This window comes from Eubalaena glacialis, chromosome 2, assembly GCF_028564815.1.
Source record: "Eubalaena glacialis isolate mEubGla1 chromosome 2, mEubGla1.1.hap2.+ XY, whole genome shotgun sequence".
In the NCBI taxonomy this organism is placed as follows: Eukaryota; Metazoa; Chordata; class Mammalia; order Artiodactyla; family Balaenidae; genus Eubalaena; species Eubalaena glacialis.
Genome location: NC_083717.1, coordinates 83,115,060 through 83,141,750, shown reverse-complemented (window position 1 = coordinate 83,141,750; position 26,691 = coordinate 83,115,060). Strand labels below are relative to the sequence as shown.

General features: G+C 40.4%; 1 pseudogene; it reads right to left on the bottom strand.

Moving 5' to 3' along the window:
- Positions 1–306: 306 nt before the first annotated feature.
- LOC133084626 (T-complex protein 1 subunit delta-like) lies at positions 307–22,333 on the bottom strand (annotated as a pseudogene).
- Positions 22,334–26,691: the final 4,358 nt, after the last annotated feature.

The window sequence follows — 26,691 nt, the reverse complement described above, 5'->3', positions numbered from 1 at the left end:
AGGAAAAGGGAGATTACATGGGTGGACACCCACCCTAGGGAGTGAGTGGTGAGAGCCACAGATTGAGCATCCCAGTCCTGGGGTCCTACACCAGAAGGAAGAGAAGAGCCTCCTTTGCTGGTTGGAGGACTGCTGGGACTAATAGAAGGGCTATGGGAAGCCTGGACTCCACTTGAGGGGAGCACACATGTGCTGGCTTGCCCCTGAGGCAGGGCAGAGAGAGGTCTGCTCTAGTAGCTGCTGGGTTTCCTGAAACCATGGTGCTGTGCACCCCAGCCTGAACCAAGTGAATGGTCAGCCCCCTGTTCATTCCATGTCACAGTGCAGCACTGGATCTGGGGTGGCCATCACCAGGGAGAAGACTTGACTGTGGGATATAGAGGTGACCTGGTCCTGGGGTGGAGCCTGGGTAGGGCAGCGGTGGCCACTGTTGGTGCTTAACTCAAGCGGCATACCAGAAGCAGCCCAGATTTTGATGGTGCTGCTCCTCCACAGCTTACCCCCCAATACATGCCCCTCCTGCCCTGCGGTGTGGCTCCACATGGGCCCCATTTGCTTCAGCACTCCCTTGCTCTGGGGCAAGTATCCCCATCTGGGAAGAAGGGAAAACACACACTTAAAGGGAACACAGCCAGGTCAGCCCAACCCTCAGGGCTTCTGCTCCAGCACCTTGGGATCAGACCCTGCCCGTGATAGGGTGGTGACAGCCACTGAGCAGAGGGGAAGTCCTGCCTTATACTAAGCTCCAGCTCCAGGCCCTTCATCTCCAGCCCCACCCCCTACCAAGTGATAGCTGTCAGCACACCCTGAGGAAAGAGGTAGCATGCATCCATGTCTAATCCAGCTCTCCCATCAAAGGCATTGGGCACACACAGTCTGTACAGGGACACTCCCACTTAATAACACCCCTTTAAGATGCAACAGGTAACTGTTTCACCTAAATTTATAGAGGCAGAGAAAGTTAAGCAAAATGGAAAGGCAGAAGAATTGCTCTCAATTGAAAGAGCAAGAGAAAACCCCTGAAAAAAATAATGAAACAGAAATAAACAATTTACCAGATAAAGAATTCAAAGCATTGGTAATACAAATGTTAACTGAATTAGAGAGAATAGATGTACACAGTGAAAAATTTAACAAGGAACTGGAAAATATAAAAAAGACCCAATCAGAAATGAAGAATTCAATAGCTGAAATAAAAAACACACTAGAAGGAATGAATAGCAGACTAAGTGATACAGAAATATGCATAAATCCTCTGGAAGATAGAATAATGGAAATCACCCAATCAGAACAACAAAAAGAAAATTTAAAAAAATGAAAACAATTTAAGAGATCTCTGGGAAACATTAAGCATACCAACATTTGCATTATAGGGGTCCCAGAAAGAGAAGAGAGACAGAGGGTATTGAAAATGTATTTGAGGAAATTATGGCTGAAAACTTCCCAAACCTGAAGAAGGAAATAGGTATCCAGGTACAGGAAGCACAGAGGGTCCCAAAAAGATGAACCCAAACAGACCGACACCAAGGCATATCATAATTAAAATGGCAAAAGTTAAAGCTAAAAAGAGAATTCTAAAGTCAGCAAGAGAAAAACAAAGAGTCATATACAAGAGAACCGCCCCCCCTAGAAGGCTATCAGTTGACTTATCTGCAGAAACATTGCAGTCCAGAAGGGAGGGGCATGATATATTCAAGTGCAGAAACGGGAAAATCTGCAACCTAGGATACTCTACCCAGCAAAATTATCATTTAGAATAGGAGAGATAAAGAACTTCTCAGACAAGCAAAAACTAAAGGAGTTTATCAATACTAAACCTACTGTAAAAGAAGTGTTAAAGGGCCCTCTCTACATGAAAAGAAGTAAGAATCCAGAGGAAAGGGAAAATACCAATAGGAAAGGCAAATATAGAGCAAGGACTGAGGATTAACCATTTAAAGAAGCCAGCCTGAACACTAAAAGACAAAAAATTGTAAAAGCAATTATAACTACAATAAACAGTTAAGGGATAAACATGGTGTAAAATATGACATCAAAACCAAAAAATATGGTGGAGGGGAGTAAAAAAAATGTAGATCTCTCAGGTGTGTTTGGACTTAAATGAGTACCAGTTTAAAACAAATAGATATAGTTATAGGTCAACATATATTATCCACATGGTAACCACAAATCAAAAACCTACAATAGATACACAAAAGCTAAAAAGAACAGAACACAAGCATATTCTAAAGAAAATCATCAAACCACAAGGGAACAAAATAAGAAGAAATAAACAGAAAATAACTACAAAAATAATTGGAAAACAAGTAATAAAATGCCAGTAAGTACATACTTATCAACATTTACTTTACATGTCAATGGACTAAATGCTCTAATCTAAAGATAGAGTGGCTTATCAGATGAAAAAACAACACCCTTCTATATGCTGCCTACAAGAGACTCACTTCAGAGCTAAAAATACACACAGACTGAAAGTGAGGGGATAGAAAAAGATATTTCTTGCAAATGGAAACAACAAGAAAGCAGGGGTAACAATACTCACATCAGACAAATAGACTTTAAAACAAAAGCCATAAAGAAAAACAAAGAAGGGCATTATATAATGATAAAGTGATCAACACAAGAAGAGATTATTACACTCATTAACATATGTGCACCCAATACAGGAGCACCTAAATATATACAGCAAATACTAACAGATGTAAAAGGAGAAATTGACAATAATAATAGTAGAAGACTTTAACACCCCACTGACATCAATGGACAGATCATCCAGACAGAAAATCACTAAGGCAACAGTGGTCTTAAATGACACAACAGATGAGTTGGACTTAATAGATATCTATAGGACAGTACACCCCAAAACAACAGAATACACATTCTTTTCAAATACACATGGAATGCTCTCCAGGATAGATGACACACTAGGCCAGAAAACAATTCTCAACAAATTTAAGAGGACAGAAATTATATCAAGCATTTTTTTTAACACAACAGTATGAAACTAGAAATCAATTACAGAAAGAAAAATGGGAAAAGAACAAACACGTGGAGACTAAACATCATGCTACTAAAAAACCAATAGGTTAATGAAGAAATCAAAGAGGAAATCAGAAAATGCCTCAAGACAAGTGAAAATGGAAACACAACGCTCCAAAATCTGTGGGATACAGCAAAAGCAGTTCTAAGAGAGAAGTTTATAGTGATACATGTCTTCCTCAAGAAACAAACAAACAAAAAACTCAAATAAACAACCTAACCTACCACCTAAAAGAATTAGAAAAAGAAAATCAAAACCCAAAATTAGCAGAAGGGAGGAAATAAGATCAGAGAGGAAACACAGACAAAAAAAAAAAAAATCAATAGAGAAAACTGTGAAACCAAGAGTCGGTTTTTTAAAAGATAAACAAAATTGATAAACCTTTAGCCAAACTTACCAAGAAGAGAAGAGAGAGTACCCAAATAAATAAAATAAGAAATGAAAAAGGAGAAATAACCGATACCACAGAGATACAAAAAAAATCATAAGCAAATACTATGAACAATTATATGCCAAAAAATTAGACAACCTAGGAGAAACAGATAAATTTCTAGAAACATACAACCTTCCAAGACTGAATCAAGAAGAAACAGACAATTGGAACTGACCAATCACTAATTGAAATTGAATGTGTAATTGAAAACAAACTCCCAGTAAACAAAAGTCCAGTACCAGACAGCTTTGCAGGGGAATTCTACCAAACATATAAGAAGAATTAATATCTACCCTTCTCAAACTAGTCCAAAAAAATTCAAGAGGACAGAACACTCCCAAGTTTGTTCTATGAGGACACCATTACCCTGATACCAAAACCAGACAAAGACACTACAAAAAAACAAAATTACAGGCCAGTATTTTTGATGAATATAGATGCAAAAATCCTCAAAATATTAGCAAACTGAATCCAACAATATATAAAAAAGATCATACACCATCGAAGTTGGATTTATTCCAGGGATGAAAGGATAGTTCAATATTCAAAAATCAATCAATGTGATACACCATATTAACAAAAGGATAAAAACCACATGATCATCTCAATAGATGCAGAAAAAGCATTTGACGAAATTCAACATCCATTTGTGATTAAAAACTCTCATTAAAGTGGGTAGAGAGGGAACAAATCTCAACATAATAAAGGCCACTTATGACAAACCCACAGCTAACATCATATTCAACAATGAAAAGCTGAAAGCCTTTGCTCTAAATTCAGGAACAAGACAAGGATGCCCACTCTCATCACTTTTATTTAACACAGTATTAAAGTCCTAGCCACAGCAATCAGACAAGAAAAAGAAATTAATAGTATCCATATCTCAAGGGAAGAAGTTGAAGTGTCACTATTTGCAGAGACATGATACTTTATATAGAAAACCCTGAAGTCTCCACCCAAAACTACAACAACTAATAAATGAATTCAGCAAAGGTGCAGGATACAAGATTAATATACAGAAATCTGTTTTTCTATACACTAATAATGAACTAGCAGAAAGAGAAAGTAAAAAAAAATCCCATTTAAAATTGCATCAAAAATAATAATATACTTAGGAATAAACAATCAAGGAAATGAAAGACCTATACTCTGAAAACTATAAAACACTGATGAAGGAAATGGAAGATGATACAAAGAAATGGAAAGTTATCCTATGCTCTCTGATTGAAGAATTAATATTAAAATGGCCATACTACCCAAAGCAAGCTACAGATTTAATGCAACCCCTATTAAAATACCCATGACATTCTTCACAGAACTAAAACAAATAATCCTAAAATTCATATGGAAACACAAAAGATCCCAAATTGCAAACGCAATCTTGAGAAAAAAGAACAAAGCTGGAGGTGTCACCCTCTCAGACTTCAGACTATACTACAAAGGTATAGTAATAAAAACAGCATGGTACTGGCACAAAAACAGACACATAGATCAATGGAACAGAATAGAAAGCCCAGAAACAAGCCCACACACTTACAGTCAATTAATTTACAGCAAAGCAAGCAAGAATATACAATGGAGAAAGTTTCTTCAATAAATGGTGCTGGAAAAACTGACAGTCACATGTAAAACAATGAGATTAGAACATTTCCTCACACCATATAAAAAAATGGTCATCAAAAAGATAAGAGATGACAAAAAAGAGGATGTGGAGAAAAGGAACCCCTTGTGCATTGTTGGTACAGCTGCTGTGGCAAACACTACGGAGAAACCTTAAAAATTAAAAATGCAACTACCATATGATTTAGCAATTTGACTTCTGGGAATATATCCAAAAGAAATGAAAACATTAACTCAAAGAGATATGTGTACTCTCATGTTCATAGCAGCATTATTTACAATACCCAAGACATGGAAAAAACTTAAGTGTCTGTCAATGGATGAATAGGAAAAGAAGTTGTGGTGTATGTATGTTAGTTCAGTATTAGTGTATAGAAAAGCAACAGACTTCTGTATATTAATCTTGTATCCTACATCTTTGCTGAATTCATTTATCAGTTCTAATAATTTTTAGGTGGAGACTTCAGGGTTTTCTACACACACACACACACACACACACACACACACACACACACACACGCACAGGAGTATTATACAGCCATACAAAAACAATAAGGAAATCCTGCCATTTGCAACATGGATGGACCTTGAAGACATTATGTGAAGTAAAATAAGTCAGAGAAAGACATACTGTATGATCTCACATATATGTGGAATCTAAAAACAAAACAAAAAAACTCATAAAAAAGAGATCAGATCTGTGGTTACCAAAGGTAGGGGTTGGGGGGAGGGAGAATTGAATGAAGGTGGTCAAAAGGTACTAACTTCCAGTTATAAGATAAATAAGTACCAGGGATGTAATGTACAACATGACGACTATAGTTAACACTGCTGTATGATATATAGGAAAGTTGTTAAGAGTGTAGATCCTGAGTTCTCATCACAGGAAAAAAATTTTCTTTTTATTGTAGTAATAATTTCATAATATATGTAAGTTAAGCCATTATGTTGTATACCTTAAACTTATACAGTGATGTATGTCAATTATATCTCAATAAAACTGAAAAAAAATACTGTGATGTTCTCCCCCACCCCCCCAAAAAAACATCCAGAGGGAGGAAAATGAAGACCCCCATGCCAGGCAGGAGCCATGTGAGTCAATCAGAAAGCAATTCAGCCCTAAATTACTGCTGCAGTTTCTATCACGTGAGGTTAAGGAGTCCTGACTTCTTCAAGCGCCACCTCCTCTTGGTTTCCATCACACCCCTAGTTTCCTCCTTTTCTCTGCTCTCTTCTCTTCCCTTCCCCCAGGGCTCTCCACTCCTCCTGCGACTCAAACATCACCTCTACAGGGAGGCCCTCCTTGAATCCTCATTCTAAATTAGCCCTCCAAAAAAAAAAAAAAAGCTGAAAAAAGGGAATTCCCTGGTGGTCCAGTGGTTAGGACTCTGTGCTTTCACTACCGAGGGCCCGGGTTCAATCCCTGGTCAGGGAACTAAGATCCCACATACATACATACATACATACATAAATATTAGCCCTGACTGCCCCACTTTCATAGCACTGCATTTCCGTAGTTGTAAGTGCTTGCAGAAGGAAACCTTTGGGAAAGACCACAGAACCAGGTATGTTTTGGTTAAGGTCCTAGCTTTTATACTGTGTGGTGTATTCATGGTTATTTCATTAAAAATAAGCAGTCCGTGCAGGCATGGATTAATGATGTGTATGTCCTGAACTAATAATTATGATTGATGTGATTCTGTGCACCTGAGAGCCATTGTAAAGCTAATGAAGAGCCATTATTAAGTATTCTGAACACTTTATGTGTTTGGCTTTCTGTTGATAATGAGTTGAGGGTAGTAGAAGTCAGGGATTTGTGCTTATTTTAATAATTTAGCCCATTTGATGGAGGTGAGAGAAGGGAAGGGGAGTAGTAAGTAAGGTAAGAACTATAATAAAAAGTGGCAGTTTAAGCCAAAGAGAACTTAGCAGTAAGAGGGAGATGTTTTCTTGAAATTTCACTGAAGAGACAAAATTTAATACGGGTATTGAAGAATTTCAGCAAGTGATGGATAGGAAAGAGTGTTGTTGCTGAGGAAATGGCATGAACACAAAACTGGTTCAGAGACAGGACAGACAACATGAATCTAGGGGACAGTGGGACAGACTGGCAGGAATATGAGGTCGGAATGAGGGAAAGCTGGTCTCGGGATCTGGACTGTTTCCACTGCAGGCCATGAGGAACCAATAAAGATCGTTAAACAAGGATGCATCCCTGAGAAGCATTTTACTAGTTATTCCAGGTAGCAAAGTTGCAGATGGATTTGGCATATATAAGGATGAAAAGTGGTCAAAGAGAGCTGGAAAGGAGGTTTTAAGGTCATAAATGTGGGGCATGTGGGGCAGAGAAGGGCTTCTAGAGGAAGATTAGAGAACATTTTGATTAAAAGAGGGAAAGAATACACCCTCAAAATGATAGTAGTGTGGGTTGGGAAAAGCAGTAGGGAGATGAAGTGGAGTGGGGTCCAAAAGAACTAAAAGTTTACAGGAAAAGGACAACTGGAAAAAATGCATGACTTTGAAGCAACAGCATTTACCTAGAAGTGCCCAGCTAGAAGCTAGAAATGCAGGATAAATTTGAGAAAAGATAATAACAAATATATTATCCTTCCAAGTAGACAAGGGATAGGGTATCAGACAAAATTTTAAGGGACCCAATGCTTACAGGCTGATGGGTAAGAATATTACTAGAAAATGCACTCCAACCCAGCACCACAAGAGTGTCTTAAACTGTCACATTATTCAGTGCTACATCATGCTACTCATCTTCTTCTCATGAGCCCACAATACTTAGCTTGTGGAACAAGCATACACATGCTAAGAACAATGACAAAATTACCACATGGGAAAAATATTTCATCCTCTTGTGGCTAGATAGTCCAGTCAAAAACATATCTGAAACCTGGAATGCTTCATCACTCAGCACTGTCAGTGCTGTTAAGGTACTGTTTTTTTCTTACCACAGAGGATTAACATAGGTGTGTCTAATTCTTAATTTACTCAAAGAACCTGAGAGATCCTAGGTTAAATTATGGTCTGAGCAATGACACCACAACTCCTCCCTCCTAAAATGAAAAAAAATGCTGGAAGAAAAGAAGGCCATCAACAGACCAGAAATCAAGGGAATTCCTGGTAGAAAGAAAACAACTATCCCCATCATTCACTAATTTATACAATTATCCAAGAAAAAGAAAGCGAGGTATAAATTTTGAGAAAGAAACATTAGTTCCAACTAGTTAGAGTTCAAAATAGCCAGATTTAAAACCCACATTATGTTTCTTCTTAGGACAGCCATTACTAACTAACAAATGTAACAGGGAAAAATTGATTCTGTGACTCAATAATGAATTGAGTTTCACTTGTAAAAAAAAATCAGTTTAGAGATTAGCTCAAGATGGTGGAGTAGAAGGACATGAGCTCACCCCCTTCTTACAAAAACATCAAAATCACAACTAACTGCTGAACAACCATCGATAAAAAAATGCTGGAACCTACCAAAAAAGATACCCTACATCCAAAGACAAAGAAGTAGCCACAACAAGATGGTACGAGGGGTGCAATCATGATAAAATCAAATCATATACCTGCCAGGTGGGCAACTCACAAACTGTAAAACAATTATACCACAGAAGTTATCCCACAGGAGTGAAAGTTCTGAGCACCATGTCAGGCTTCCCAGCCTGGTGGTCAAGCAACGGGAGGAGGAGTCCCCAGAGAATCTGGCTTTGAAGGCCAGTGGGGTTTGATTACAGGACTTCTACAGGACTGGAGGAAACAGAAACTCCACTCCTGGCGGGCACTCAAAGTCTCATGTGCACAAGGACCCAGGGGAAAAAAAGCAGTGACCCCATAAGAGACTGGGCCAGACCTGCCTGCTAGTATTGGAGGGTCTCTTGCAGAGGTGAGGGTGGCTGTGGCTCACTGTGAGGACAAGGACACTGGCAGCAGCAGTTCTGAGAAGTACTCACTGGTGTGAGCTCTCCCAGATGCCGCCATTAGCCCCACAAAACAGCCTGTAGGTTCCAGTGCTGGGTCACCTCAGGCCAAACAACCAACAGGGCGGGAACACAGCCCCACCCATCAGCAGACAAGTTGCTTAAAGTCTCCCTGAGCATGGCCGTGACCAACAGAGGGACAAGACGCAGCTCTATCTACCCATGGGCAGGAACCAGCCCCTCCCATCAGAAAGCCTACATAACCCTCTTAGACAGCCTCAACCACAAGAGGGCAGACAGCAGAAGCAAGAGCTACAATCTTGCAGCCTGTGGAACAGACACTGCAATCACAGAAAGTTAGTCAAAATTAGATGGTAGAGGAATACGTCCCAGATGAAGGAACAAGATGAAACCCCAGAAGAACAACTAAGTGAAGTGGAGATAGCCAACCTACTGGAAAAAGGATTCAGAATAATGATAGTGAAGATGATCCAAGATCTCAGAAAAATAATGGAGGCAAGGATCAAGAATATGCAAGAAATGTTTAACAAAGACCTAGAAGAACTAAAGAACAAACAGAAATGAAGAATACAATAACTGAAATGAAAAGTACACTAGAAGGAATCAATAGCAGAATAACTGAGGCAGAAGAACAAATAAGTGACCTGGAAGACATAATGGTGGAAATCACTGCCATGAAACAGAATTTTAAAAAAAGGAAAAAGACATCAAGACAGTCTAAGAGACTTTTAGGACAACATTAAATGCACCAACATTCACATTATAGGGGTTCCAGAAGGAGAAGAGAAAGAGAAATGACCTGAGAAAATATTTGAAGAGACAATAGCTGAAAACTTCCCTAACATGGGAAAGGAAACAGTCACCCAAGTCCAGGAAGAGAGTCCCAGGCATGGATAAACCTAAGGAGGAACACTCTGAGACACACAGTAATCAAATTGACAAAAATTAAAGACAAAGAAAAAATATTAAAGCAACAAGGAACAAATGACAAATAACATAAAAGGGAACTCCCATAAGGTTATCAGATGATTTCTCAGTAGAAACTTCAGGTCAGAAGGGAGTGGCATAATATATTTAAAGTGATGAAAGGGAAGAAACTACAACCAAGAATACTCTACCCAGCAAGGCTCTCATTCAGATTTGACAGAGAAAGCAAAAGCTTTACAGACAACCAAAAGCTAAGAGAATTCAGCACCACCAGACCAGCTTTGCAACAAATGCTAAAGGAACTTCTCTGGGCAGGAATGAGACCAGCAACTTAAAACAACCTTGTACATATATAGACTGCTATATCAAAACCTCACGGGAACAGCAAACCCGAAAACTACAATAGATACATACACACACACACACACACACACACACACACACACACACACAAAGCAACCCAAACACAACACTATAGATGGTCATCAAACCACAAGAGAAGAGAAAAGAAGAGGAAGGGAAGAAAAAAGACCTACAAAAACAAACCCAAAACAATTAAGAAAATGGCAATAGGAACATACATATCAATAGTTACCTTAAATGTAAATGGATTAAATGATCCAACCAAAAGACAGACTGGCTGAATAGACACAAAAACAAGACCCGTATATATGCTGTCTACAAGAGACCCACTTCAGACTTAGGGACACTTACAGACTGAAAGTGAGGGGTTGGAAAAAGGTATTCCACACAAGTGGAAATCAAAAGAAAGCTGAGTAGCAATACTCATATCAGACAAAATAGACTTTAAAGGCTGTTATAAGAGATAAAGAAGGACACTGCATAATGATCAAGGGATCAATCCAAGAAGAAGATATAACAATTGTAAATATATATGCACTCAACATACGAGCACCTCAATATATAAGGCAAATACTAACAGCCAAAATGGAGAAATTGACAGTAACACAATAATAATGGGGGACTTTAACACCCCACTTTCATCAAATGGACAGATCATCCAGACAGAAAATCAATAAGGCAACAGTGGTCTTAAATGACACAGTAGACCAGTTGGACTTAACAGATATCTATAGGACATTCTATCCCAAAACAAGAGAATACACATTCTTTTCAAATACACATGGAATGTTCTCCAGGACTGACCACATGCTGGGCCACAAAGTGAGCCTCATTTAATTTAAGAAAACTGAAATCATATCAAGCATCTTTTCCGACCACAATGCTATGAGATTAGAAATAAACTACAAGAAAAAAACTGTAAAAAACACAAACACGTGAAGGCTAAACAATATGCTGTTAAACAACCAATGGATCACTGAAGAAATCAAAGAGGAAATCAAAAAATACCTAGAGGCACATGAAAACAAAAGGACAATGATCCAAAATCTATGGGAAGCAGCAAAAGAAGTTCTAAGAGGGAAGTTTATAGCAATACAATCTTACCTCAAGAAACAAGAAAATTCTCAAATAAACAACCTAACCTTACACCTAAAGCAACTAGAGAAAGAACAAATAAAACTCAAAGTTAGTAGAAGAAATCATAAAGATCAGAGCAGAAATAAAGGAAATAGAGACAAAATAATAGCAAAGATCAATGAAACTAAAAGCTGGTTCTTTAAAAAGATAAACAAGATTGATAAACCTTTAGCAAGACTCATCAAGAAAAAGAGCGAGAGGACTCAAATCAATAAAATTACAAATGAAAAAAAGGAGAAGTTACAACTGACACCACAAAAATACAAAGGATCATAAGAGACTACTACAAGCAACTGTATGCCAATAAAATGGAAAACCTGGAAGAAATGGACAAATTCTTACAAAGGTACAGTCTCCCAAGACTGAACCAGGAAGAAATGGAAAATAACAACAGACCAATCACAAGTACTGAAATTGAAATTGGGGTGGAAAAAACTCCCAACAAAAAAAAGTCCAGGATCAGATACCTTCACAGGCGAATTCTATGAAACATTTAGAGAAGAGTTACACCTATCCTTCTGAAAATGTTCCAAAAAATTGCAGAGGAAGGAACACTCCCAAACTCATTCTATGAGGCCACCATCACCCTGATACCAAAACCAGACAAAGATAACAAAAAAAGAGAAAATTACAGGGCAATATCACTGATGAACATAGACACAAAAATTCTCAACAAAATACTAGCAATCTGAATCCAACAATACATCAAAAGGATCACACACCCTGATCAAGTGCGATTTATCCCAGGGATGCAAGGATTTCTTAATATCTGCAAATCAAGCACTGTGATACACCACATCAACAAACTGAAGAATAAAAACCATATGATCATCTCAATAGATGCCGAAAAAGCTTTTGACAAAATTCAACACCGATTTATGATAAAAACTCTCCAGAAAGTGGGTATAAAGGGAACATACCTCAACTTAATAAAGGCCATTTATGACAAACCTACAGCTAACATCATACTCAACAATGAAAAGCTGAAAGCATTTCCTCTAAGATCAGGAACAAGTCAAGGACGTCCACTCTCACCACTTTTATTCAACATAGTTTTGGGAGTCCTAGCTATGGCAATCAGAGAAGAAAAAGAAATAAAAGGAATCCAAACTGGAAAAGAAGAAGTTAAACTGTCACTGTTTTCAGATGACAGAAAACTATTAGAGCTCATCAATGAATTCGGTAAAGTTGCAGGTTACGAAATTAATACACAGAAATCTGTTGTGGAGGAGCTTCAAGATGGCGGAAGAGTAAGACGCGGAGATCACCTTCCTCCGCACAGATACATCAGAAATACATCTACATGTGGAACAACTCCTACAGAACACCTACTGAACGCTGGCAGAAGACCTCAGACCTCCCAAAAGGCAAAAAACTCCCCACGTACCTAGGGACGGTAAAAGAAAAAAGAAAAAAGAAAAAACAGAGGCAAAGAATAGGGACGGGACCTGCACAAGTGGGAGGGAGCTGTGAAGGAGGAAAGGTTTCCACACACTAGGAAGCCCTTTCGCAGGCGGAGACTGCAGGTGGCGGAGCGGGGGAGCTTCGGAGCCACTGAGGAGAGCGCAGCAACAGGGGTGCGGAGGGCAAAGCGGAGAGATTCCCGCACAGAGGATCGGTGCCGACCAGCACTCACCAGCCTGAGAGGCTTCTCTGCTGACCCGCCGGGACGGGCGGGAGCTGGGAGCTGAGGCTCGGGCTTCCGTCAGATCGCAGGGAGAGGACTGGGGTTGGCGGCGTGAACACAGCTTGAAGGGGTCAACACAGGTAGCCGGGAGGGAGTCCGGGAAAAAGTCTGGACCTGCCGAAGAGACAAGAGAGTTTTTCTTCCCTGTTTGTTTCCTGGTGCGCGAGGAGAGGGGATTAAGAGTGCTGCTTAAAGGAGCTCCAGAGATGGGCGTGAGCCGCGGCTATCAGTGCGAACCCCAGAGACGGGCATGAGACGCTAACGCTGCTGCTGCAGCCACCAAGAAGCCTGTGTGCAAGCACAGGTCACTCTCCACACCTCCTCTCCCGGGAGCCTGTGCAGCCCGCCACTGCCAGGGTCCCGTGATCCAGGGACAACTTCCCCGGGAGAACAAACGGCGCGCCTCAGGCTGGTGCAACGTCACGCTGGCCTCTGCCACTGCAGGCACGCCCTGCATCTGTACCCCTCCCTCTCCCCGGCCTGAGTGAGCCAGAGCCCCCGAATCACCTGCTCCTTTAACCCTGTCCTGTTTGAGCAAAGAACAGACGCCCTCAGGAGACCTACACGCAAAGGCGATTCCAAATCCAAAGCTGAACCCCGGGAGCTGTGCGAACAAAGAAGAGGAAGGGAAGTCTCTCCCAGAAGCCTCAGGAGCAGTGGATTAAACCTCCACAAGCAACTTGATGTACCCTGCATCTGTGGAATACCAGAATAGACAACAAATCATCCCAAATTGAGGAGGTGGACTTTGGGAGCAACGATATATATATTTTTTTCCCTTTTTCTCTTATTGTGAGTGTGTATGTGTATGCTTCTCTGTGTGATTTTGTCTGTATAGCTTTGCTTTTACCATATGTCCTAGGGTTCTGTCTCTGCGTTATTTTATTTTATTTTTTATGACTTAAAAATTTTTTTCTTAATTATTTTTTATTTTAACTATTTTATTTTATTTTATTTCATCTTCTTCTTTCTTTCTTTCCTTCTTTTTTTCCTCCCTTTTATTCTGAGCCGTGAGGAGGACAGGCTCTTGGTGCTCCAGCCAGGTGTCAGGGCTGTGCAACTGAGGTGGGAGAGCCAAGTTCAGGACACTGGTCCACAAGAGACCTCCCAGCTCCACGTAATACCAAACGGTGAAAATCTCCCAGAGATCTCCATCTCAATGCCAAGACCCAGCTTCACTCAATGACCAGCAAGCAACAGTGCAGGACACCCTATGCCAAACAACTAGCAAGACAGGAACACAACACCATCCATTAGCAGACAGGCTGCCTAAAATCATAATAAGGCCACAGACAACCCAAAACACACCGCCAGACGTGGACCTGCCCAGCAGAAAGACAAGATCTAGCCTCATCCACCAGAACACAGGCACAAGTCCCCTCCACCAGGAAGCCTACACAACCCCCTGAACCAACCTTAGCCACTGGGGACAGACACCAAAAACAACAGAAACAACAAACCTGCAGCCTGCGAAAAGGAGACCCCAAACACAGTAAGTTAAGCAAATGAGAAGACAGAGAAACACATACCAGATAAAGGAGCAAGGCAAAAACCCACCAGACCTAAAAACTGAAGAGGAAATAGGCAGTCTACTGGAAAAAGAATTCAGAATAATGATACTAAAGATGATCCAAAATCTTGGAAATAGAATGGAGAAAATAAAAGAAACGTTTAACAAGGACCTAGAAGAACTAAAGAGCAAACAGAGATGAACAACACAATAAATGAAATTAAAAATTCTCTAGAAGGGAACAATAGCTGAATAATGGAGGCAGAAGAACGGATAAGTGACCTGGAAGATAAAATAGTGGAAATAACTACTGCAGAGCAAAATAAAGAAAAAAGAATGAAAAGAATTGAGGACAGTCTCAGAGACCTCTGGGACAACATTAAACACACCAACATTCGAATTATAGGGGTCCCAGAAGAAGAAAAGAAAAAGAAAGGGACTGAGAAACTATTTCAAGACATTATAGTTGAAAACTTCCCTAATATGGGAAAGGAAATAGTTAATCAAGTCCAGGAAGCACAGAGAGTCCCATACAGGATAAATCCAAGGAGAAACACGCCAAGACACATATTAATCAAACTATCAAAAATTAAATACAAAGAACAAATATTAAAAGCAGCAAGGGAAAAACAACAAGGAACGCATAAGGGAATCCCCAGAAGGTTGACAGCTGATCTTTTAGCAGAAACTCTCCAAGCCAGAAGGGAGTGGCAGGACATATTTAAAGTGATGAAAGAGAAAAACCTACAAACAAGATTAATCTACCCAGCAAGGATCTCATTCAGATTTGATGGAGAAATTAAAAGCTTTACAGAAAAGCAAAAGCTAAGAGAATTCAGCACCACCAAACAAGCTTTACAACAAATGCTAAAGGAACTTCCCTAGGCAGGAAACACAAGAGAAGGAAAAGACTTACAATAATAAACCCAAAACAATTAAGAAAATGGTCATAGGAACATATATATCGATAATTACTTTAAATGTAAATGGATTAAATGCTCCCACCAAAAGATATAGACTCCTGAATGGATACAAAAACAAGACCCATATATATGCTGTCTACAAGAGACCCACTTCAGACCTAGGGACACATACAGACTGAAAGTGAGGGGATGGAAAAAGATATTCCATGCAAATGGAAATCAAAAGAAAGCTGGAGTAACAATTCTCATATCAGACAAAATAGACTTTAAAACAAAGACTATTACAAGAGACAAAGAAGGACACTACATAATGATCAAGGGATCAATCCAAGAAGAAGATACAACAATTGTAAATATTTATGCACCCAACATAGGAGCACCTCAATACATAAGGCAAATACTGACAGCCATAAAAGGGGAAATCGACAGCAACACAATCATAGTAGGGGACTTTAACACCCCACTTTCACCAATGGACAGATCATCCAAAATGAAAATAAATAAGGAAACACAAGCTTTAAATGATACATTAAACAAGATGGACTTAATTGATATTTATAGGACATTCCATCCAAAAACAACAGAATACATGCTCTTCTCAAGTGCTCACGGAACATTCTCCAGGATAGATCATAACTTGGGTCACAAATCAAACCTTGATAAACTTAAGAAAATTGAAATGATATCAAGTATCTTTTCCAACCACAACACTATGAGACTATATATCAATTACAGGAAAAAATCTGTAAGAAATGCAAACACATGGAGGCTAAACAACACACTACTTAATAACCAAGAGATCACTGAAGAAATCAAATAGGAAATAAAAAAATACCTAGAAACAAATGACAATGAAAACACGATGACCCATAACCTATGGGATGCAGCAAAAGCAGTTCTAAGAGGGAAGTTTATAGCTATACAAGCCTACCTTAAGAAACAAGAAACATCTCAAATGAACAACCTAACCTTACACCTAAAGCAATTAGAGAAAGAAGAACAAAAAAACCCCAAAGTTAGCAGAAGGAAAGAAATCATAAAGATCAGATCAGAAATAAATGAAAAAGAAATGAAGGAAACGATAGCAAAGATCAATAAAGCTAAAAGCTGGTTCTTTAAGAAGATAAATAAAATTGATAAACCATTAGCCAGACTCATCAAGAAAAAAAGGGAGAAGACTCAAACAATAGAATTAGAAATGAAAAAGGAGAAGTAACAACTGACACTGCAGAAATACAAAGGATCATGAGAGATAACTACAAGCAACTGTATGCCAATAAAATAGACAACCTGGAAGAAATGGACAAATTCTTAGAAATGCACAACCTTCCAAGACTGAACCAGGAAGAAATAGAAAATATGAACAGACCAATCACAAGTACTGAATTTGAAACTGTAATTAAAAATCTTCCAAAAAACAAAAGCCCAGGACAAGATGGCTTCACAGGCGAATTCTATCAAACATTTAGAGAAGAGCTAACACCTGTCCTTCTCAAACTCTTCCAAAATATTGCAGAGGGAGGAACACTCCCAGACTCATTCTACAAGGCCACCATCACTCTGATACCAAAACCAAAGATGTCACAAAGAAAGAAAACTACAGGCCAATATCACTGATGAACATAGATGCAAAAATCCTCAACAAAATACTAGCAAACACAATCCAACAGCACATTAAAAGGATCATACACTATGATCAAGTGGGGTTTATCCCAGGAATGCAAGGATTCTTCAATATACGCAAATCAATCAACGTGATACACCATATTAACAAATTGAAGGAGAAAAACCATATGATCATCTCAATAGATGCAGAGAAACCTTTCGACAAAATTCAACACCCATTTATGATAAAAGCCCTGCAGAAAGTAGGCACAGAGGGAACTTTCCTCAACATAATAAAGGCCATATATGACAAACCCACAGCCAACATCGTCCTCAATGGTGAAAAACTGAAACCATTTCCACTAAGATCAGGAACAAGACAAAGTTGCCCACTCTCACCACTATTATTCATCAGAGTTTTGGAAGTTTTAGCCACAGCAATCAGAGAAGAAAAAGAAATAAAAGGAATCCAATTCAGAAAAGAAGTAAAGCTGTCACTGTTTGCAGATGACATGATACTATACATAGAGAATCCTAAAGATGCTACCAGAAAACTACTAGAGCTAATCAATGAATTTGGTAAAGTAGCAGGATACAAAATTAATGCACAGAAATCTCTTGCATTCCTATATGCTAATTATGAAAAATCTGAAAGTGAAATTAGGAAAACACTCCCATTTACCATTGCAACAAAAAGAATAAAATATCTAGGAATAAACCTACCTAAGGAGACAAAAGACCTGTATGAAGAAAATTATAAGACACTGATGAAAGAAATTAAAGATGATACAAACAGATGGAGAGCTATACCATGTTCTTGGATTGGAAGAATCAACATTGTGAAAATGACTCTACTACCCAAAGCAATCTACAGATTCAATGCAGTCCCTATCAAACTACCACTGGCATTTTTCACAGAACTAGAACAAAAAATTTCACAATTTGTATGGAAACACAAAAGACCCCGAATAGCCAAAGAAATCTCGAGAACGAAAAATGGAGCTGGAGGAATCAGGCTCCCTGACTTCAGACTATACTACAAAGTTACAGTAATCAAGACAGTATGGTACTGGCACAAAAACAGCAATATAGATCAATGGAACAGGATAGAAAGCCCAGAGATAAACTCACGCACATATGGTCACCTCATCTTTGATAAAGGAGGCAAGAATATACAGTGGAGAAAAGACAGCCTCTTCAATAAGTGGTGCTGGGAAAACTGGACAGGTACATGTAAAAGTATGAAATTAGAACATTCCCTAACACCATACACAAAAATAAACTCAAAATGGATTAAAGACCTAAATGTAAGGCCAGACAGTATCAAACTCTTAGAGGAAAACATAGGCAGGACACTCTATGACATAAATCACAGCAAGATCCTTTTTGACCCAGCTCCTAGAGAAATGGAAATAAAAGCAAAAATAAGCAAACGGGACCTGATGAAACTTAAAAGCTTTTGCACAGCAAAGGAAACCATAAACAAGACCAAAAGACAACCCTCAGAATGGGAGAAAATATTTGCAAATGAAGCAACTGACAAAGGATTAATCTCCAAAGTTTACAAGCAGCTCATGCAGCTCAGTAACAAAAAAAGAAACAACCCAATCCAAAAATGGGCAGAAGACCTAAACAGACATTTCTCCAAAGAAGATATACAGATTGCCAACAAACACATGAAAGAATGTTCAACATCATTAATCATTAGAGAAATGCAAATCAAAACTACAATGAGATATCATCTCACACTTGTCAGAATGGCCATCATCAAAAAATCTACAAACAATAAATGCTGGAGAGGGTGTGGAGAAAAGGGAACCCTCTTGCACTGTTGGTGGGAATGTAAATTGATACAGCCACTATGGAGAATAATATGGAGGTTCCTGAAAAATCTAAAAATAGAACTACCATACGACCCAGCAATCCCACTACTGGGCATATACCCTGAGAAAACCATAATTCAAAAAGAGTCATGTACCAAAATGTTCATTGCAGCTCTATTTACGATAGCCAGGACATGGAAGCAACCTAAGTGTCCATCGACAGATGAATGGATAAAGAAGATGTGGCACATATACATAATGGAATATTACTCAGCCTTAAAAAGGAACGAAACTGAGTTATTTGTAGTGAGGTGGATGGGCCTAGAGACTGTCATACAGAGTGAAGTAAGTCAGAAAGAGAAATACAAATACCGTATGCTAACACATATATATGGAATCAAAAAAAAAAGAAAAAAAAATGGTCAGAAGAACCTAGGGGCAAGACGGGAATAAAGATGCAGACCTACTAGAGAATGCACTTGAGGATATGGGGAGGGGGAAGGGTAAGCTGGGACAAAGTGAGAGAGTGGTATGGACATATATACACTACCAAACATAAAATAGATAGCCAGTGGGAAGCAGCCGCATAGCACAGGGAGATCAGCTCGGTGCTTTGTGACCACCTAGAGGTGTGGGATAGGGAGGGTGGGGGGGAGGGAGATGCAAGAGGGAAGAGATATGGGGACATATGTATACGTATAACTGATTCACTTTGTGATAAAGCAGAAACTGACACACCATTCTAAAGCAATTATACTCCAATAAAGATGTTAAAAAAAAAAAGAAGATATGGTATATATAAACAATGGAATATTACTCAGCCATTAACAAGAATGAAATAATGCCATTTGCAGCAACATGGATGGACCTGGAGATTATCGTACTAAGTGAAGTAAGTCAGACAGGGAAAGACAAATATCGTATGATATCACTTATATAAGGAATCTTAAAAAAATGATACAAATGAACTTATTTACAAAACAGAAACAGACTCACAGACTTAGAGAACAAATTTATGGTTACCAGAGGGGAAGGGTGGGGGGAGGGGAGGGATAATTAGGAGTTTGGGATTGACATGTATACACTGCTATATATAAAATAGATCCCCAAAAAGGACCTACTGTATAGCACAGCGAACTCTGCTCAATATTATGTAACAATGTAAATGGGAAAATAATTTGAAAAAGAGTAGATACATGTATATGTATATAACTGAATCACTTTGCTGTACACCTGAGACTAACAGAGCATTGTTAGCCAACTATACTCCAATATAAAATAAAAGTTTTTTAAAAATCAGTTTAAGCAGAAAAGGAAATTTATTGAGCTCCAGCTAGCTTTAGGCACAGCCAAATTGTGAGATTTCAGTCATGTCATCAAAACTGTTTCTCCACACTCCATCCCACCCCCAATCTCTGACCTCTGTCCTGTGAGCTCTTCTCTTCAAGGCAGGCTCCCGCTGGGAAGGCAAAACATCCTCTCCAGATTCTATTCCCAGTGGCAAAAGAACTCAAAGAGTTGGAATACTCCTGGCAAAAACACAGGACCTGTATGAAGAAAACCGTAAGAGACCTAAATAAGTGGAACAGGAGTTATGTTCTTAGAAGGGAAGACACAATATTGTAAAGTTACTACTTATTTCCAAATTGATTTATAATCCAATCCCATTCTATTCAAAATCCTAAAGCAATGTCTTAATGGATTCTTTATAAACTGGTTTTTAGAATTCAACTTAAACAATTCACAGAAATGGCCAAGGATATTTTTTATTTTTTGAAAAAGAAGAATGGTGGGGTAGATTAGACTATAACACCAGATGTTTAAACATGTCATAAACATATAGTAATTGAGACAGAGTGCTATTAATAGAGGAAAAGATAGTCAACAAACTAGAGAAAACATTCAAATTAGCTGGGAAAAAACGGACCATCTATAAACAGTGCTGAAATACCCACCCTAACTCTTCTTTTATAAGAAGTGAGTCCTACTTCATACTGTTACCAAATGCAAGTTCATGTGTCCCACATACAGTGAAGACAAACAAACTGAAACATCAGAGTTTGGAGCAGAGAAAGGTTTATTGCAGGGCCACACAGTTTCAGTTGCTAGAGTCAGTAGACTGACTGAAACCAACAAAGGCTGAATAACCAGTTCCTCCATAATGTTGGAAATACCATCCTTTTGGACATTAATGCCTATAGTTTTTCTCCTCGGCATGCCGGTTTTCTTAGTTCTGTGACTGTAGACATGGGATTCAGTCCAGCAGTTTCAGCTAGTGTAGATGGAATGAGCTCCGTAACATCTGCAAAGGCATGAATGCAGTAGGATTTCATACCACTCAATGTTCGTGAATATCCGGTTAACCACAGGGCCCACTCTATCTCTGGAGTGCTACCTCCTGCAATAAGAGCTCTCTGCTTTACTAAACAATGAATAACACATAGGGCATCATGAACTGAGGGCCCGGCTTCTTCCATCACCAATGTGTTACAACCAGGAACAACAGATGTAACTTTTTCCTGCGATAATATAGCCTGTAATCTTGAGCAGTGTGCCACAACCATGTAAATTGACCCCCTCAGCTCATTCAGCCAAACCCAGCATGTCAGCAGTTAAGTTGGTCAGTATGAGCAATTGGCTTGGTTCCAATATTTTCTCTTTCAATGTCCTTAACTACCACAATCTTCATTTTGATCAGGAAATTTAATACAAGATCACTAAGAGCATGTCTTAAGAAGAGACTTCTGTATGAGAAGGAAAATGCATCCGTTTTTAAAATTTGCTTTGTTAAATTTAGAATATAGTCTGTCTTTCCTCAGGGCTCCATCCACGTGGGCATATCAGAAACTGTTTGATTATCATGATCTGTTTTTAAGCCCAATCTTAATCTTTTCAACTCTGGATATGTCAGAATTGGCCACCTTTTGGGTGAGAACCAGCCCTTCCACCAACACAAAATCATCAATTGTCCCACCAAGTTTCCTTTTTTTTTTTTTTTTAAATGACAGTTTATTTAAACTAAAAACAAGCACAAAAACAAGAACAGTTTACCCACCCATTTCTCTCACCCCTCTACCCCCACCTCTGGAAACCACCAACCTGTTCTATCTATGAGCTTGTTTTTTGTTTTTTGTTTAGATTCCACCTGTAAGAGAGATCACACAGTATTTGTCTTTCTGTCTGATTTATTTCACTTAGCATTATACCCTCGAGGGCATTAGCAGGTTTCTTAACTATTCTGACATCTCTGAGATCTACACCAGTAGCTGTGGCTGGATCAATCACTTTCCTCCCTGCATTTACACTCATGTAAGAGAAAGACTTGAATACTGAGAGACAACTGCTGAGCTCAATGAAGTGGCTGCATTGTTTAACAACACTTCTCTGTCACTCGGTTCCACAGGTCACGGCATGTCAAGATTTCAATACCCTTTCCAAATCCTTCTAAAGTGATCTGGAAATGATGAATCCATTTCTGAAAAAACCCGCTACAGGAATCAAAGAGAGAGCCAGCAACGATGACCGCTGATGTGGTGCCATTTCCTTCTTTCTCTTGAGCCTTAGCTCTACCGGCATTCTGGCTGTTGGATGTAACGCCTGTGTTTGTTTCAGAATGGTAGCACCATTTGTAATGGTCACATCACCTCTTCCATCTTGAATCATTTTATCCATTCCTTTTGGTCCAAGTCTTGATCTAATAGCATCAGCAACAGCTTTGGCCATGAAGATGTTGCTGAAACAGATCTGGGCTGGCTTCTTGTCTTCACAGGTGCTTTTCCCCTGGCTGCTAGCAAGCTTGGTTGGGTCTGTGTGGGCTCCAAAAGGACAGATGGACGCAGATTCCAGCGGGCACTAGAATAACTGTGTTCACTGTTAACCACTGAAGGGGATCAGAACATGTTACCCCCAAATATGCCACTTTGGCATATTGATTATTTTAGCTGAAGGCAACTGAGAAATAGCATATATAGGAAGGGCTCTCTGACCCCTTTCTGCCTAAAAGCAGGCCATAAATTTCCTGTGAGAAAGGTGCCTTCTTGTACCAGGAAGGGGAGAACACTCTTATCACTGGCGATGGGAGTTAATACCAAGATGAAGCTCCATTAATTTTACTAAAATAATCCTCATCTTCCATTAGCTTCCCCCATATATTTCCTAGTCACTGTCCCACAATATACCACCCCTGGAAGCCCAAACCCCTTTTCTTTGTTTAGTCATATCTCCACAATTTATCACCCTTTGTTAAAATGGTATATAAACCCCAAGTCTTACTGCTTCTTTGAGTTTTCACTTCTTTTCTACGAAGTCCCCTGTAAAAAACATTAACATCAAATAAGATTTGTATGTTTCTCTCCTGTTAATCTATCTTTTGTCTTTGAAATTCATAGGGCTCAGGTACAGGGTAAAGTTTTCTTTCTCCATCTACTTCAAGTGATGGGTTGACTACAGAATGGAAGGTGAAAGAGAAGGACTTGTTATGTGCCTGTGTACTGATTAAATGTTTAAAATAATTGTATGTGTTGTATTTAAAGAGACAATAAAAAGGAAATTGTCATCAATCAAGTTACTCCTAAGAATAAAGGCTTATTGAATCCCAAGCAAAACCAACTGTTTTTTTTAAAGATGCATAAATTAAAACTTTAAAGATTTAATAATTTATTGAAGTCAGAAAAATAAAATTTCAATATATTAACTCTAAAAACCTAGAAGTCCCAGAAATTACATTTTAAAGGATTTAGAAAGAATTCCTTATAAAAGGATTTACTATTACATTCTTTGTTAAACTAAACTGTGACTTGGAGGACTTGTAGTATCATTTTACACCCCTGACTCAGTGCCTTGATAAATTAGTCAGCAGTAGCACATGAAATCATGGATAGATGAGAGATACATATCCACTCTTATCCAAACGTGGCAAATAGCACCGTATTTCCTATTTAATGGAAAGCAGTTTCTTCTGTAATTCTTTGGAGCAATAAGCCTTTAGACCACTGTGTCTCCCATTTAAAGAAGAGCCATTTGTGCCTTTGTCCTAATATCTCTGAGTACTTGTCAGGAGTTAAAATGCTGGCTGAATCACTGTAGGACTCCTTATATGAATGCAGGTAAAAATGTCTCAGGAGGTGGTTTACTCTGGTTTTTTCTTTCACATCTCAATTTTGTTTGGCTGGTCACAGTTAGGCAGGTAGAAATGAGTTAAGAATTTTAGAACTCACGATAATTTTGACCAGAAGTAGATTAAGATCATTGCTGTACAGTATGAGAGAAAAACCCAGACCAGCTGTCTTTCCCAAGATGGCTGCAATGAGCGTTGGAAGAAAAGACAAAATCCATCCTATAAGGGGAGGGAGAAGAGAACTAGATTGCTTCATAACACTCAAAACCTGTACTCAATAAAATACACAGGAGGTTCTAGATCAAACACTAAGACAACTCCTGAATTTAAAATGTAAAAAAAGGAAATCCTGAGCAATAGGTAACTTGTAATTAGGAATCTTTGAGTTAGTATTTGTAAGAAGTAGTCTAACATAGGGGGTAGAAGGACATGGGGGACACAACTTTGTCACTTAGAGCAGGAATACTCATCTTTTCACTCACTTCTTTCAAAAGCCGAGAGGAAGGTAGATTACTATATCATGTTCTTTCCTGAGCAAAGAACTGATGCCATTTTGGGAAACTGACAAATCGCTAAATTGAAAGGTATCCCCTGAGACAATAAAGCAAGCAGTTCCAGTCAGAAAAATGCGGGGGGAGGGAGGGACTTGAAATCCAGCCTGTGGCATTTTAACTGCAGCTGAGAGAGGTGTGGCCATGTCTAGTTTACTCAATTGGAGAATTTCTGCTTCCTGATGTTAAAAGATTGTTCCTTACTCAATGGTGATTAGTCAAAAGATGAGAACAAAAACAATGCCCCCCCCATCAATTTCCTCTTTAGTGCGGAGTGCCCTTGGGGGCCAAATGCCTTGTTAAGACAAATGGCTCAGGTGGGGTTCTGAGAGTTCACAGGCCTGAATAGTTGAAGACCCCGCCTCCCCATCCCTTCCCATCCCCAAAGAATGGAATTAATGCTAACACCTCAAACTGTTCATGCAAGGTCAAGGTTCTGATTCAAATACTACCTCTCCTCCACAAATGGAACCCAATTCATCAATACAGGTCTACCAGGAAATTGCAAAACAGGAGGCTAAGTTTCCTGCAGTGTCTTCCCTAGATTCTTAGATTTTTTTTTTTTTTTAATTGTTGGTTTTAATAGTTTGGCTGTATTTCTTCTATAACCTGGGTCACCACAGTCGCTGATTCAACTCCAGTAAGGAGGAGAAGAAAGAAGCAGGGGTCTCGCTCAGAACCCAGGAGGCATTCTCCCCTCTTACAGAAGGCTGGCCAGACTCTCGCTGATCATGAGCTCAGTTTAGGAGCTGCAAGGGCCTCCCGCTCTAGCCTAGACCACAGAGATCAATGGCTTACAGCTGCGCGCCAGGGCGCCTGGCTATCTCCCAATTGAGGGTTGGGTGCAGTGAATCGGAAGCTAAGGAACCTCGAGTCGTCAGCACCACGGGGTACCCGCGCAACCACCGCCCCCCCCCACCCCCCAGACACCTCTGCCTCAGCTCTTCCTGAGAGATGGGGGCGCTGGACAAGGGGCTACCTTTTCATTCTAACGTTTTAGGCTGGTGTGCTCTGACCTGCAGAGCCGTGGGGTCTATGGAGAAAGGTGCATCTAATAAGTGTTGGAGAAAGAACCCACCTGGCCCGGGCCACCCCGTTGCTGACTTCGCCACTTTGGTAATTTCTACCAAAGCAAAGCATCCAGACCTAACATGAGCGCACCCTAAAACCCCGAGGGCGGTCAAGGACAAGGCCGAAGTGTGCAAACCCAAGTCGTGCGCTGCTGTTTCAGAATGGGTTAGTATGAGAGCCGTCTAGCTAGGCCTGTTTCGGTGACTGACTCCGCCAGTAGAGGAGAAAGCCGGACTTCACCACGAATGTCCCAGGCCTGCTGAAACGAACGCCCCACGGGGCTGGCGCCGCAGGGTCCCTCCGGGTGCCGGCCGCGTGGGCGCGTCCCGGGCTGCCCACCCGCCCCGGGTCCCCGCGCCCGCCGCGCTCACCTTGCCGTCCGGAGAGCTGAGCACACAGCAAGGCCACCAGGAACCGGCAGTCCTGCTAACGTCTTCATTCTCCGTCTTCTTCCGCCTACGGGCCCCCGGCGGCGGCCTCTCCAGCAGCGTCCCCGCGAAGGTCACGAGCGCTGCCACGCGGCCCCGGCTGGGGCCACCACGGTTGTTGGCGAGTAGCTCCTGCGCCATCCAGGCCACCAGCTCGACGCGGTTCCCGCGGAAGCCGCGGTATTGGGACAAGAAGTGCAGGTTGGTCTCCTGTATCCGGGCGGCCACGGGCGCAGCACGGCGGCCTCGGGCGTGGACGGCTCCCGCGCGGGGGTGCCGGGCTCGCGGGCGCAGTACTCCAGGTCGTCCATCAGCAGCAGGGCTGTGCGCTCCCTGAACGCGTCTGCCATGGCTCCGCCTCTGCCGGGGCCCGACCCGGCCTGTTTTCTAGGCCCGCCCGCGCCCCGCCCCGCCCCGCCCCGCCCCTCTTTGGCTCGGCTCGGCCCGGTCCGCCCCGGGCAGTTGCTTTCCCAGGTCCGGAGAGGAGCTTTTGATGGGAAT